General features: G+C 46.5%; 1 long non-coding RNA gene across 1 annotated transcript in view; it reads left to right on the top strand.

Moving 5' to 3' along the window:
• The first annotated feature begins 5,362 nt into the window (after positions 1-5,362).
• The window catches only part of LOC144791522 (uncharacterized), a 41,207-nt gene continuing 32,612 nt past the window's right edge, over positions 5,363-13,957 (top strand). Inside the window, exons 1-2 of the long non-coding RNA XR_013602412.1 lie at positions 5,363-5,463; positions 5,551-5,643. This is a non-coding gene — a long non-coding RNA (uncharacterized LOC144791522). The remainder of the gene's footprint in view (positions 5,464-5,550; positions 5,644-13,957) is intronic.

Below are 13,957 nucleotides of genomic sequence, written 5' to 3'. Positions count from 1 at the left end.
CGCTTGCGTCCAAGATCAGAGCGCGACTGGAGCAGCACCGGGTTGATCGGATAGTGGATGATACAGGCGGGGCGCATTACACCCCAGAGGCCATAACGGAACAATTCCGTTGCTTTTATTCTGATCTATATGGCGAACGCACTACCGACCAGTGAGGACTTAGATGAGTATCTCGATGGTATAGCGTGTGCCTGGTTGTCAGACGCGCAACGCCAATACCTGTGTCTCCCTATCGACGAGCAGGATGTAAAGCAGGCAATAGCGGCGCTGGCTAATGGTAAGGCGCCGGGCCCAGACGGGCTCCCAGTTGAATTTTACAAGAGGTACGCTGATCTCCTTGCGCCACATCTTCTGGAAGTCTACGCAGAGGCACATGAGGTGGGGAGACTCCCTCCATCCCTGCGAGAGGCGCTCATCGTCACACTGCTTAAAAAGGACAAACCCCCGGAGCGGTGTGAATCCTATCGCCCTTTGTCCCTAATCAACATTGACGCAAAGATCCTGGCAAAAATTATAGCCACCAAACTGCAGCCCCTAATGCATGGTTTGGTCCTGCCGGATCAAACGGGCTTCATACCTGAGCGGTCCACATCGCACAATCTGCGCACACTCTTCTCCTCGACGCTGCTAAGGCGTTCGATTCGGTGGGGTGGCGATACATGCATTATGTCCTGAATCGGATGGGGTTCCCCCCTCTGTTCCTCCAATGGATAACAGTTCTGTACACCGCGCCGTCGGCCAGGGTGAGAGTCGGCGGCTTGACGTCTGAGCCACTGACAATTGAGCGGGGCACCCGGCAGGGCTGCTCGCTCTCTCCCATGCTATCTGCGATTGTCCTGGAGCCGCTTGCGTGTGTGATCCGACAGCGACATAGGGAGACGGCGTTGAATTTTAATCATCGTCCGGTTTCGATCTCCCTATATGCAGACGATATGGTGCTGTTTGTGCGCGAGCCGTCTTGATTTCTACTGCAACTGCTGCGAGAGCTTGTGAGGTTTGGATGTCTCTCTGGACTCCAGATAAATTGGGATAAGTCGTTCATAATCCCGCTCACGGCAGGGACCAGTTGCCCGGTTCTAGAATATCCGCTCGTGTGGTCAGACGCTCCAGTCAAGTACCTGGGAGTCTGGGTGCACCGCGATCCGACGGCTGTCGTGCGGGAAAACTACGGCAAAGCTTGCGTAAACCTTGAGAGCATGATTGAGAGTTGGTTATTGTTGCCGCTGTCAATAGCAGATCGTATAGCCCTCATCAAAATGGTGGTCTTGCCCCGTTTTCTGTATTTATTTGGGAACATTCCTATAGTACTAAATCTGTCCTTCTTTAAGACGCTTCGTGGACATCTGCTTCGTTTAGTCTGGGGGGGCAAGAGCGCGAGAGTTAAGTGGTCCACACTCACACTGGGTTATGAAAGCGGCGGATTTGCCGTCCCGGACTTCTATGTATATTATCTGAGCGCGCAGGCTCAATACCTGTACTACTGGTATAGACCGCATGCTTTCACGCCTCATGTCGCGGTGGAGGAGGGCGATGCGGCTCCGGTCCCGTTGCACAGCGTAGTCACGCACAGCTCGCGAGGTACTCCTAAAACGGAGATTAACTCAATAGATGCAACAATCTCAGCATGGCAACGAATAGGGCGATTGGCGCGGAAGTTGCCGCTTTATGCGCCAGACTTGAGATTGGAATGGCATGGGCGATTATCGGTCACCAGCGAGGGCCCGTCAATGAGAGTGCTCAGAGAGGCGGGAATCACTCACCTTAAAGATATTTACCCGGGCGGCACCTTCCTAGATCAAGGGGACCTTGGACACGTCGTGAATCAGACACTCATGTTCCGCTTCGCGGTCCATCGACTGAGAAGTGCAGCTAGGGAGCACTACACTACCTTTCCGGACGAGCCCCCAGCTCTGAGGTCGCTGCAGGCGGTTCTCACCGTGCCTAATAACAAACACCTATTGTGAAAATTGTATGCGCTGATTAAAAATGAATCAGAAGTAAGTGTTGATGAAAGCTGGGCAAAGTGGAATGCATGTCTGGACGCTGATATTTCGGAAGCCAACTGGAGGCATGTACGTGGGCTGACTGGCACGCTAAGTATGAATGGTAACCTCAGAATTATTCACTTCAAGTATTTGCATCAAGTGTATCACACGCCAGCACGACTGTATAAATATGGCCTACGAGACACGGCAAGATGTGATAGGTGTGGTCAAGACGACGCGTATTTTATGCACCTGGCGTGGAACTGCCGTCCGGTGGCTGCCTTTTGGGAGGCAGTAGTGAGTAGCATGTGTGAAATGGTTGGAGTTGATATCCCTTGTACGCCACTGGTGTGCCTCCTGTACTGTGTCCCACACATTAAAGGCGCGAATGGCAGGCTGGTGCGACTGGCGCTGCTTATGGCGGCAAGAAGGGTGGCGATGGCGTGGGGGAAGGGTAGACGTCCGGGTCTGAAGGATTGGCTGGCTGACTTGGTGTACTGCAGGGATAGCCTCAGTGTTTATGCGGAGGAACTGCCCCTTAGGTCCAGACCAAGGGACATCTGGGGCCCACTGCGCTTATATCTGCTAGCACATGCTGAGGAGAGCATAGATTGACCTCGCTGGGGAGGCATTGGCGTCTGTGGGGGAGAGATCGGGGATGGGCCCCCTAATGAGACACTGGAGCAGTTCATGTCTATGTTTCGACGCTAGGGGAGTACATGGATCGTTATGTCTGATATGGATGAGCTAGGATTGGATCGCGGTTTGCTTTATGTTTTTCTTTTCTAATTATTTTTCTGCTTATTGTTCAAAGAGAGTTTGTTTCTAATGCCTCAGGCAAGGTCCGCATTTGCAGAGCCCACTAGATAGCCGTGATGTACTCTCTTCGCATAGTCTAGACTGTGCCTGGATTGCAATGGAAACCTCACGTGCGACTTATCACATGTTTTATACTATGTTGCATATGTGGAAGTGTACTGTATTTGCTCCTATGTATGACAATTACTACTGCAAACTCAATAAAGAAATTTTAAAAATAAAAATAAAAAAAATAAAAACTTGTGGGGGAGGGAACTGTGACCTCACGGCCCCCATTCAGCTGTATATCACTTGCAGTGGTTCACCGCACCCTCTGGCTTACTCAGTCTATACCCCCAGCCAGGTGCCATTTAACTGTGTTGCTGCCTCAGGTTCTGCAAGTCTGCGTGGCCCGCAGGCTAGTCAGCACTGCTGCTGTGGTCTTAGTCTGATGGCGCTGATCTAGTGAAAGTTGGGTCTGCTTCGATCTGACACGGCAGTCTATGGACAGTTATTTATTCAGTGCTCACACTTTTGTGGGTTTGTTTGCAGCTTCCCGTAGTGCCGTTGCACTATTGTCCACTCGGGGCGGCCGGGCCCGGCACAGATGCACAGCCGTTAGGGATCAGCCGCCTCAGGCACTCACCCCCGTAGCACTGTCTATCCCGGTTCCGGGCAGCAATCCCAAATCCGCACGTCCCTGCCACTCACATCGTCTTACTGGCCTAGAATCTGGTTGCCTCGAGTTTGCTAGCCGCCGCAATCTTCTTCCTTCAGGAGTCACCCGCAGCCAAACAGTGGTTGGGGCTCTGCCCCTCAGGCTCACTCTCGGTCTCTTCCCTCTGCCGCGCGGCTTCACTTAAGCCACGAGTCGCAGCAGGCTCCAGACACCGGTTAGGTCTCATCCGCTCAGAAAATTGTGGCCGCCGACTTCTGCGACCTTGATTCTGGCTTGAGCATTTTTAGTTGGTACGGATACGTGTACGGATTAAGGGGATCAGAGCCACGGTAGTGTGCGGCCATCTTATCTGGCAGTTGGCCACGCCCCCTACAATGTAAATTTGTTGGGGCCAGAATTAATTTTCTGAAAAGAGCCACAGCACAGGGGGTTCATAATGTAAAGTACTGGTCCTCAGCTAGTTTTGAATTAAACCTGTTCATAGTATACACTTTGTGATGGTCCCTCATTCATCCTGAGTATAAATCTTAATGTGCCCATTGCAGATGGGCTGCAAAACCTAGTGCTGCACATTGGAATAGTTATGAATTAAGAATGGTGATGGATTAAACCCAGATCAGTTGACTGGGGTGAGTGTTTGATTTGCTCAAACGCTCCGTCCATCATCCCCTTTTGTATCGCTTTGTTCGCCCTAAGTGTGGCAGGGTATGCTCAGACGTGGTTCCCTTGTTCACTTGGCCACTGGATTCAAGATAGCCTGGCTGATGAGGATTATGAATCCGAAACCGGTCCCAGGATGCTTGTTTCCGGTCCAGGGAAGACATGGCTTGGCAGTTCGGGCTGGACTGTTCCCATGAGGCACAGGGTCAGACTGATTTGCATATGGCCATGTCTGAACTGGGGTGGCTGAGTAGCTAAAGAATGGTGATGGATTAAACCCAGAGTGTTTGATTTGCTCAAACGCTCCGTCCAGCATCCCTTTTTGTATCGCCTTGATTCTGGCTTGAGCATTTTTAGTTGGTACGTATACGTGTACGGATTCAGGGGATCAGAGCCACGTTAGTGTGCAGCCATCTTATCTGACAGTTGGCCACGCCCCCTACAATGGAAATTTGTTGGGGCCAGAATGAATTTTCTGAAAAGAGCCACAGCACAGGGGGTTCATAATGTAAAGTACTGGTCCTCAGCTAGTTTTGAATTAAACCTGTTCGTAGTATACACTTTGTGATGGTCCCTCATACATCCCGGGTATAAATCTTAATGTGCCCATTGCAGATGGGCTGCAAAACCTAGTGCTGAACATTGGAATAGTTATGAATGATGTTCTTAGCAGAAATATTGAACACCATGGGTGGCAAAGGGATATAATCAGGGTACGTGTTGTGGGAAGAAAAGTTCAGCTATTAAACTACTTGTATAAAAAGTGTTCACACCGTCTTGTCATAGTCCCCATTAATCAAGGTCATAATTCCCATTGCACTCCTAATGTTGGTATATAAAATATAAATGTCAGATTATGTCATACACAATGCCATTCCATTTGTTAAGCTATAACATGGTATATTGTCATTCAACTCCGCGGGCAGGTCTATCTACACTCGCTCAGGAATATAGTCTAAAAGGTGATTGAAGTCGTGAACAATCAGGGGCCCACCCACCGTGAGAGTAGTTGGGGTCAGAGAAAGGGCGATAATGGAAGAAAATTGTCCTCATTCACGAAAGGATACTATAGCGAGTCAGACTGTGCCCCATTATGCAAACAATTAAAAGGGCATAGACTCTTTATAAAATACAATGGGGGGTAGAATGGAGTGAATAGTGATAACAGTTATTAAGATCCACGAAAGAGCATAAGATGGTAATGTGTAATTACTCCATCATGGCCTTTACCTTTTTTCCCTCCTTTAGAATAAACTAAACTACCTAAGGATGGAAGAAGTTTGCTGAATTGCGGATATCTGACAATTACCCAATAATCAGTGACTTAATACTTGCTTAAAGGTAAATATGGCCGGATGTACGGTTTGGAGTGATACCTCTGCCACGCTGTGAAGACAGTATAGGTAACCTATTAATCTTTCTGTACAGGTACACATGATACACAGAACCTGTTGGCAGTACTGTTTCTGAGTTCCAGTTGGCATTATATTCTGGAGATTTTAACACTCCCAGAACTAACAGGTACTACAATGGCGAATTACTGTTAGTGATATGTTTACAAAAGTGTCAAAACATGAGGAAAAGTTTGAATGCTAAGAAGGATGCGAGAAAAATACCCTGAATACACCACCAGGATTATGCTAAATATAGGTTGAGGAACCTAGATATGGGTGGTGATATAATTAAATAAATGTATAGGTGAACCCCCGAAAAATATAGCTTTAAGAGATATTGAACTAATAGTGGTAAACTGGGTAGTTTACAGGCAGAACTGTGGGGCTTTTTTCAGTATGTATGTGTTGGCCTCAGTGGATTATGGTACGGACGAAGGGATGTTGTATTAAAAGAAGGTTTTGTTTATTAAATGACTGAATTGTATATATTTATTGTAACATTCATGTTTTTCAGATGTTTTCTTTGAGTGGGACTTTTTATAAATTTTCCCGAAGAAGCTGTTGGCCAACAATTTAGCGCCCACCGAAACGCGTCGATGCTTTTAAGAGAAAACCGTGTAAAATCTATAATGACAATTGTCTCTAATCACAGCATTTTTGTATATTAAGTATAGCTGTTACAATTGATCCGTGTATGATTTACTGGCTTTATTCTGCAATAGGAATTAGTTTTTCCTTGTATGTTCCCAATTACTTTTTCTGTATATTAATTTTGTGTATATTAATGTGTTATGTATATATACATTTGTGTTTTAAATAGAGCCTACACCGTATTCTAAAGAGAAAAAAGAGACAATATTTTTCCTTTCAGCCTATGACTGGAAGTGTTATAAACTTGTGATGTACATGGTGTTTTTAATTATTTTTAATTATCAATAAATGTGTCTATTTTTGGGCAGAAACCGGTCCTCTGTAGCTTGTTTCCGGTCCAGGGAAGGCATGGCTTGGCAGTTCGGGCTGGACAGTTCCCATGAGGCACAGGGTCAGACTGGTTTGCATATGGCCATGTCTGAACTGGGGTGGCAGAGTGGGCTAAAGAACGGTGATGGATTAAACCCAGATCAGTTGACTGGGGGTGAGTGCTTGTATTGCCAACGCACGTCCATCATTTCCTTTGGTTTTTATTTTTGGGCAGCACCCGGATTCGCCAGCCTCGCTACGCTCACGTGCACTGCTGGGTTGAGTCAGCGCCTGCCCGTTCCGATACGGCCACTGTGCCGATTGCGCGGAGGACGGAGCTAACTCTCCCACCTCCCTCACTTCCGATTACCAATCATTTCCGGTGGGTCGCGCTCCAGTCCTTCACCACGCCACTGTAATTAGGGGCTAGATGGGCGGGCGCCCAGCTGGCGTGCCGAAGAGCCCTGGCCACTTACTTCCCTGGTCCACAGATACACAACTAAGGAACTCCTACAGTTTACAAAGGCCAAGAATAGTTGTTGTAGTTGTTGTATCTTGAACCCTTGTGGAAATAGGGCAGTTTGCTCTTGTGGTTTTACACTCCCACCACAACAGACTATTCGAGCGCTCCACTCTCCCCCGCTTCCTCTGAGCAATTATTCGCCGAAACACTCAGCGATGATGGACATACACCGTGGGCTCACCAAAGTCAGGTCCCTCGCTAAGCACAAGTACGAAATTGCACACATGATTTTAGTTTTAAATTAGATATGCTTTTTATTACAGAAACCCAGGCAGATGCTGCCTCGGACTTTGTTACATCAACCCCACAGCATTTCGTTCTTTGAGTCAATAGGCCGATCAAAAGAGGGGGTGGAGTAGCGATCATTTTTAGGGAGCAGTTTGAGCTACTTTTCATCCATCTTCCAACCCCTTCTATGAGGCCCTACAGTTTGCCTTCGAACTCTGCCCTAGGAAAACCTTTAGAGGCATTTTACTCTATCGACTTCCTGGTGCTAGAAGCGCGTGTAAACAGAATTTAGACGTCTTCTAGAACCAACTCTCACCAGTAACGAGTTCACAATTCTGGGAGATTAAAATTTTTATCTCGAAGATATTGGGGACAAGGAGACTGTCGCCCTACTAGACACACTGGGAGCCTTGGGCTTATCTCAGCTGGTACAAACACCCACCCACGAGCCAGGGCATACACTGGATGGTATGTTTTCCTCGGTGCAGGGACCAGCATTAAAATAAACTCTCCCATTGACATGGACAGACCACTCCTTAATCAAGTTCGACTTATCAGTCCCCATTGTCCGGCAGGGTAGGACTACAATAACCCATTCTCTCACCTACACAGCCTGGAATAAAGTAGATAAAGTTACTCTCCAAACACATAGGGAGAGGTGTGGCGCCACGGCCAGGGCGACTGACGCTGGAATCTGGGGACCACGGTTCTATCCCCGGCTCCGGCGGCAGGTTAGCCCAGCACCATGTGACTCTGGGCAATAGCTCGCTTAATCTTCCCGACGGCCCCCAGCGCCTAGAGACCCTTACGGGTGATTGTGCGCTTTACAAATGTGGACTTTACTTTACTTTACTTTACATTTGGAGAGTACAGGACCACTGCTGAATGTTCCCCTGGAGTTAGCTGTCACTAAATACACAGACTGGCTCAACAAAGTGATTAAGGTCTCGGTGCCTACTAAGAAAACCTCAGGGAATAGGAGTTCTCCTTCGGCCCCCTCGACTGGAAAGACGCTGTAGAGTGAACTACGACACAGCGGATAAAGAGGTCTATAAAATTGCGCTAACCCAATATAAAAACCTACTGATAGTTGAGAAAAATCGATTTTTTCACTAAACAGACTGAGAAAGCTAGAAAATTCTCCAAAGAATTATTTGGGGTAGTAGACAAGTTGGCTTCTCTAACGAAGAACGTAGGGATTAAGGACGATCAAAAGTTTTGTGATAGGATCGCAGTAGCCTTTAAAACCAAAGTTATGGAGATCTATAACGCTTTCAAAGACACGTCAGCCCACTCCCACACAAAACTACTTAGGAGCCCGAATCCAAGGGAACACCCTTTATTGTTTCTCCCCAACATCATCGGAGGCAGTGGAAAAATACATAAGAGAAACTAAGTCGGGGTCTCCTTTTGACGCTTGCCCATCTGCATTTTTTAAAGAGATAGCGGAAGTGGTGAGCTCACAGAAATCTTTAACTCTAGGTTCAGCTCAGGCAACTTCCCATCTATATGGAAACATTTCTCCATCCTCCCATTGTTAAAAAAAAACTCAACCTAGATGTATCCTACCCAAACAACTATTGTCCCAAAGCGCGGCTGCCGCTCCCAGCCAAAATAGTCAAAAAAATTAGGGATACACAACTCATCCAGAAAACGAACTGCTATATCACTCTCAGTTTGGCTTCCGTCACAAGCACAGTACGGAAATGGCACTCATTAAAGCCGCTGAGGAGATCAGGGCTGTGATGGATAGAGGTGGCACAGCCACCCTTGTCCTCCTCGTCTTATCAGCCGCACTTGATACTGTTGATCACATTCTCCTGCAGCAGCAGCTGGAGATGTTGGGGGTCAAGGGAGCGACACTAGCCCTGCTTTCCTCCTTTCTGAACGATAGGAGACTAACAGTGACGGTAGATAGGTATCAATCGGAGCCATATGTCCTCCCATGTGGAGTTCCTCAGGGATCTTCTCTGAGCCCATCTCTTTTTAATGTCAATGTCTCGGAACTTGCCCCTTTGATCCGAGAATTTGGGTTTAGCTTGACATCTTACACAGGCGATACCCAGATAGTTGTAACAGCGTACAGACGTCATGCTTCTCTTCTACAGTTTCAGAACTGTATGAGAGACATAAATAGAAGGATGGTAACACATTGTCTTAAACTCAACTCCGAGAAGACCGAGATCTTCGGTAACCTGCTACCCAGCTGGGACAACCTCTGGTGGCCAGCGGAGATGGGTGAACCACCAGAGCAAAAGGCAACACATTTGGGAGTGTGGATTGATAACAAACTGGCACTCTCATACCAGACTAATGCCATCATCTCTGCTTCCCACTTTCTCATAAAGAAATTAAAGAAGATCCTACCTTACATCCCTCTTGACACTGGAAAGACGGTGGCAACAACGCTAATCCATTCAAAACTGGATTATTGCAATGGGCTCTACCTGAGCATACAGAGGCAATATCTAAAAAAAGCTTCAGACTGTTCAAAACACAGCTGCTCAATTGTTGGCAAACATCCCTAAGTACAAATCATTTACTAAAGAGATCCACAGACTTCACTGGCTCCCGGTAGCACAGCTAATTAAAAAGGCACTAGGTTTAGCATATAAGGCACTGAGCTACACAGGACCTTCTTTTCTCAGAAATCTTTTTGTCTGGTACGAGCCGGGCCAGACACCCACGCTCCACAGGTGCTAGACTCATGAAAGTACCGAGAATTTGATCTGCAGGCTGGGACGGCGTAGTTTCTACTATGGCACTGCAAAACTCTGGAATACGCTGCCTATTAAGCTCAGAAGTGTAAGCTCCCTCACCATCTTCAGGAAAGGGCTAAAAACCTGGCAATTCCAGAATTAGACACCGAGCTGGGTTTACTACCTTCATAGCGCCAAGACACCTCCGGGTATTCGCACGCTCAATAAATCTCATTAACAATAACATTACATTGTTTTATGAATGGGAAGGCGGCAAATGTTCCACACTGGAATTGGCCATTCACAGGTGGTAGGCCCCACAAGGTGTCGCACTTCTGAATCCAGGGGTTTAGTGCAGGTGTGTACCAGTTTGTTCCTCAGGTTAGTGCCCCTCTTAAATGAGAATGAGAGGCCAATCATTGGCAGTCTTACGAAAGATGTTACAACTTTTGTAATATTTTTCACTGCCGAAAATTTTTGCAATCTTGGTCACACACTTCAGCCTCTGACTTTTACTTAGGATGTGTTTCCAGGAGTGCTCCCCTAATGTCCAGTGCTTGTTTCTTGGCTTTGTTTGATTCTCGAAAGGGTATTCAGTGGCTCTCATCTTGTCTAAGTCTACCTGCCTGTCCTTTGAATATATCAATGTCGGAGCAGGGACATCTTATGCGTAAAAATTGTAGGTTTTTCCTAAGTGCTCGTGGATGATGAGCAAATCTGAGTAGACTAGATCAGTAGGTTTCTCATAAACTTTTGTTACAAACTTGTTGTTTTTAACCTGCATATTTAAGTCAAAAAAGTAATTGTCTCGTTACTTATGTGTGAATTTGAGGAAAATGTCCCTGATATTTACAGAATTATTGATATTCTGGGCAGACTCTCTATCCCCACGTTAGATCATGAGCACATTAATATATCTATGCCATATGATTGTGTGGGATGTCTGAGGAGTAGATGCTATCACAGTCCAATTGATGTACCTACAGACACAGGGTAAACGTGCTGCCCATCGAAGTCCCTTGTAATTGGTGGTATAGCGTTCTGTCCTACTCAAAATTAATTTTCAGTAAGATCTAAACTGGCTCATTCCAAAATAAAGTGAAAGGGAGTGGTGGTATCTATAGCAGCATTTCTCAGTGGGGTTTCAATGACCTGTAGCGTCTGTTCCTGATGGATACTGGTATACAGTGCCTCAGTTTTGTCATCAGAGGGTCCATAATAAAGTCAAAATTGAGGTCTTCCAAAAGACACAGGACATACTTTATGTTCTTAAGAAATTAAGGCATTTCTTTTACCAAGGGCCTATAGTACCAGTCACAGAATTAAGATAATGGTTCTAGTAGGGAGTTGATACCTGAAAGTATTGGTCTTCCAGGTGGTGAAACTTATTCTTAGGAATTATGGGAAGGATATAGAATTTGTTGCTCGTCTATCAGCTGGTTTAAAAACCACGTTGTGATTAAGATTCTTTAGAGCTCTTCTCTCTTGATTGGATAAATTGTGATAAGGTTTCTATTGCTTATATCCATGGCCTCAATTTCCCAGTTCACTGCCAATTCAAAGGTTTGTACCACTCCAGGAGTGGCTTGTGCTGGTGGCTGGAAGGTGGACCTATTCCTGAGGCCAGAATTCTTGAAGCCAGTCTAGGATTCTAAGGTATCCTGGAAAAAGGCCTAATGTTCCTAACAATTTGCCAGATCGCATCTTGTAGCTAATGTCTCTTTTTGTGGGGCTTCGATACATCCTAGTCTCTAATTCAGGACTTCAAGCTCCGTTACCGTAAATATTATTGGCCTTAAAGTTACCACTAAGTTTTACTCAGGCCTGTCTGACTGTTGTCCCTGCCCTTGCTCCTGGTTACAATTTGGGGTTCCTCTGCCCATTGAACCATGGCACCCTGTTTTTGTTTTCTTCTGCCCCTTCCTAAAAAAGAAGAGGGCTTTCATGTTGAAAAGGGAAACCTCTGCTGAAAATGTTAAGACTGAGGACACAAACCTGATGGGTATCCTGGATGTGGAGGGCCTAGTGGTGGTAAATAATGCTGGTATTGTCTTTCATTGTGTCTACTACGATCACCTGAACTGAAGGACCAATCAAATGGTGAGAGCAGACTCTTGGTATAGTTTTTCCTACTCAGTGGTTGTGCAGTGTTACCTTTTTATGTAATCAGTTTTATATGGAACAGTGTTTTTTTGGGCTGAATTTCTTAATCTTTTTGCACTTTGGTAATCTTTGAGTACGAAATTCCCTGTGGTGGGCCATGAACTTATTAATTTCATCAAGTCTCTTTTTGAATGTTTGTTTGGATTGCTGTTTTGAGATTACCTTCACTTGTCTATATCTGTATTTGCATGAAGTCTGAAATTACATCTTGGCTGTTTTAATGATTAATGCGAGCCCCTCCCATGTGCACTTCCAGGCGATAATGGCCATTCCTTTGGGAAAGTCAAATTGTCAGACAATGCGAGGTTCATTGGCCACTATAACCCTTTGGGGGCAGCCTTGGCTCGTAAATACTCAGTCATAATGGCACCATGGAGGGCTTTTTTTATTCGGTTCTTCTTGAGTTGTCAGTGTTTCCCAGTCAACTGCCTGGGCCAAGGATTGTGACAGTTGTATCACCCAGAATTGAAGGCACTTTCAACATATTGACTGTCTTAATCAAATGCTAAATCATTATGTTCAGACCTAGTGGGTGTGAAGTGTCTTGACCTCAATGGGTTAGCTTAATTGGATTCCAGGCAATATTAACCCCCTCCTCCGCCCCCTTGGCGGCTGTTCCTTAATCCCTCCTTCATCCTTGCCTGTATTCTCGCCAGGCCCTCCCACACTTTCTCCTATTTTTAGGACAACCTCAGGCTTTGTAGATCACTTGCTCAGCCCTGTGGCTCCAATCTAGATCTGCTTCCCATTCTGCATTCTCTGGAGGGGGGGTGGGGTCACTGGTCCCCACTCCCTTGCTTCCCATGCCCTTGCAATACATCTCTTGGCCACCCATGCTGTCAGCCTCGGCCAGATCCTGGTGACCCTAGGCCAGGTTTCCACAGTAATCCCCAGGCTCAAGCATTTCGTGTCCAGGAGCACCTGCCATGACATGACCATGGACATTATCTCAGTCGTTCTATTCCATTATCTCTGTGGGAGTGGGCCCTCCCACAGGACGTGGAAAACCATGCCCTCACCTTCACACCCCCTCCTACACAGTGGGGTCTATGCCCTACCTATTTTGTGTAAGAGTCTGTGAGTAGTAGGTTCCATGTAGTATTTTGAACGGGACCAACCTAAAGCGAACAAGAATGACTGCCTTGCGGGCTGTTGAGAGCCTCCATCCATCCCTCATCCTCTGTCTCTCAGGTCCCTTTCCAACGCTATTCTCAGCGGACCCAATATATCGGGGGGAGTTATTGACCAATTTCCGATAAATGCCGGACACCCGTTTGTCTGGCAATGCTTCTGCGAGTATCCAGTCCTCCAGAGGAGAGGACTCTGTAACCGCTCTTCTAATATGTGGCTCCGAGGGGTGTGTCCCAGATGTAAGTAATGAAAGGCCACCCAGGTTCTGCTAGAGCGTACTCATGGCTTATGTCTTCAAATCATATAATGGTTTGATCTCTCCAGACTATCACCCAAGTGTTCTATGCCTATTAGTTCCCACTTTGTGAACCCCTTCAGTTTTCCCACTTCAGACAGCAGTCGACTGTGCCAAAGTGACGTCAAACCTGTGAGTCTCCCTGTCCAGCACAGAAATCTTGTTGCTTTCACTCACATACCACATCATAGACACAGAGGTCCATTGCTCCTCGCCCCACTCTTTGGTCCCCCCTCGGGCCACAGCATATCTATCTACCCTGTATGCCGCGTGTTGGTAGTTCACGAAGACAAGGACCTATGAGGCCCAGTAATACTATCATACACCACTCTCTGCAGTTTGATCAGCGCTATTCTTGGAGTTCCGCCCTTCACAATAATTGACAGCCTGAGCAATTAAATTTCTTACAAATCTCCGGAGGAATTTTATAGAGCATATTTTG

This window comes from Lissotriton helveticus, chromosome 11, assembly GCF_964261635.1.
Source record: "Lissotriton helveticus chromosome 11, aLisHel1.1, whole genome shotgun sequence".
Lineage (NCBI taxonomy): Eukaryota > Metazoa > Chordata > Amphibia > Caudata > Salamandridae > Lissotriton > Lissotriton helveticus.
This window is presented reverse-complemented; position numbering and strand designations above follow the sequence as displayed.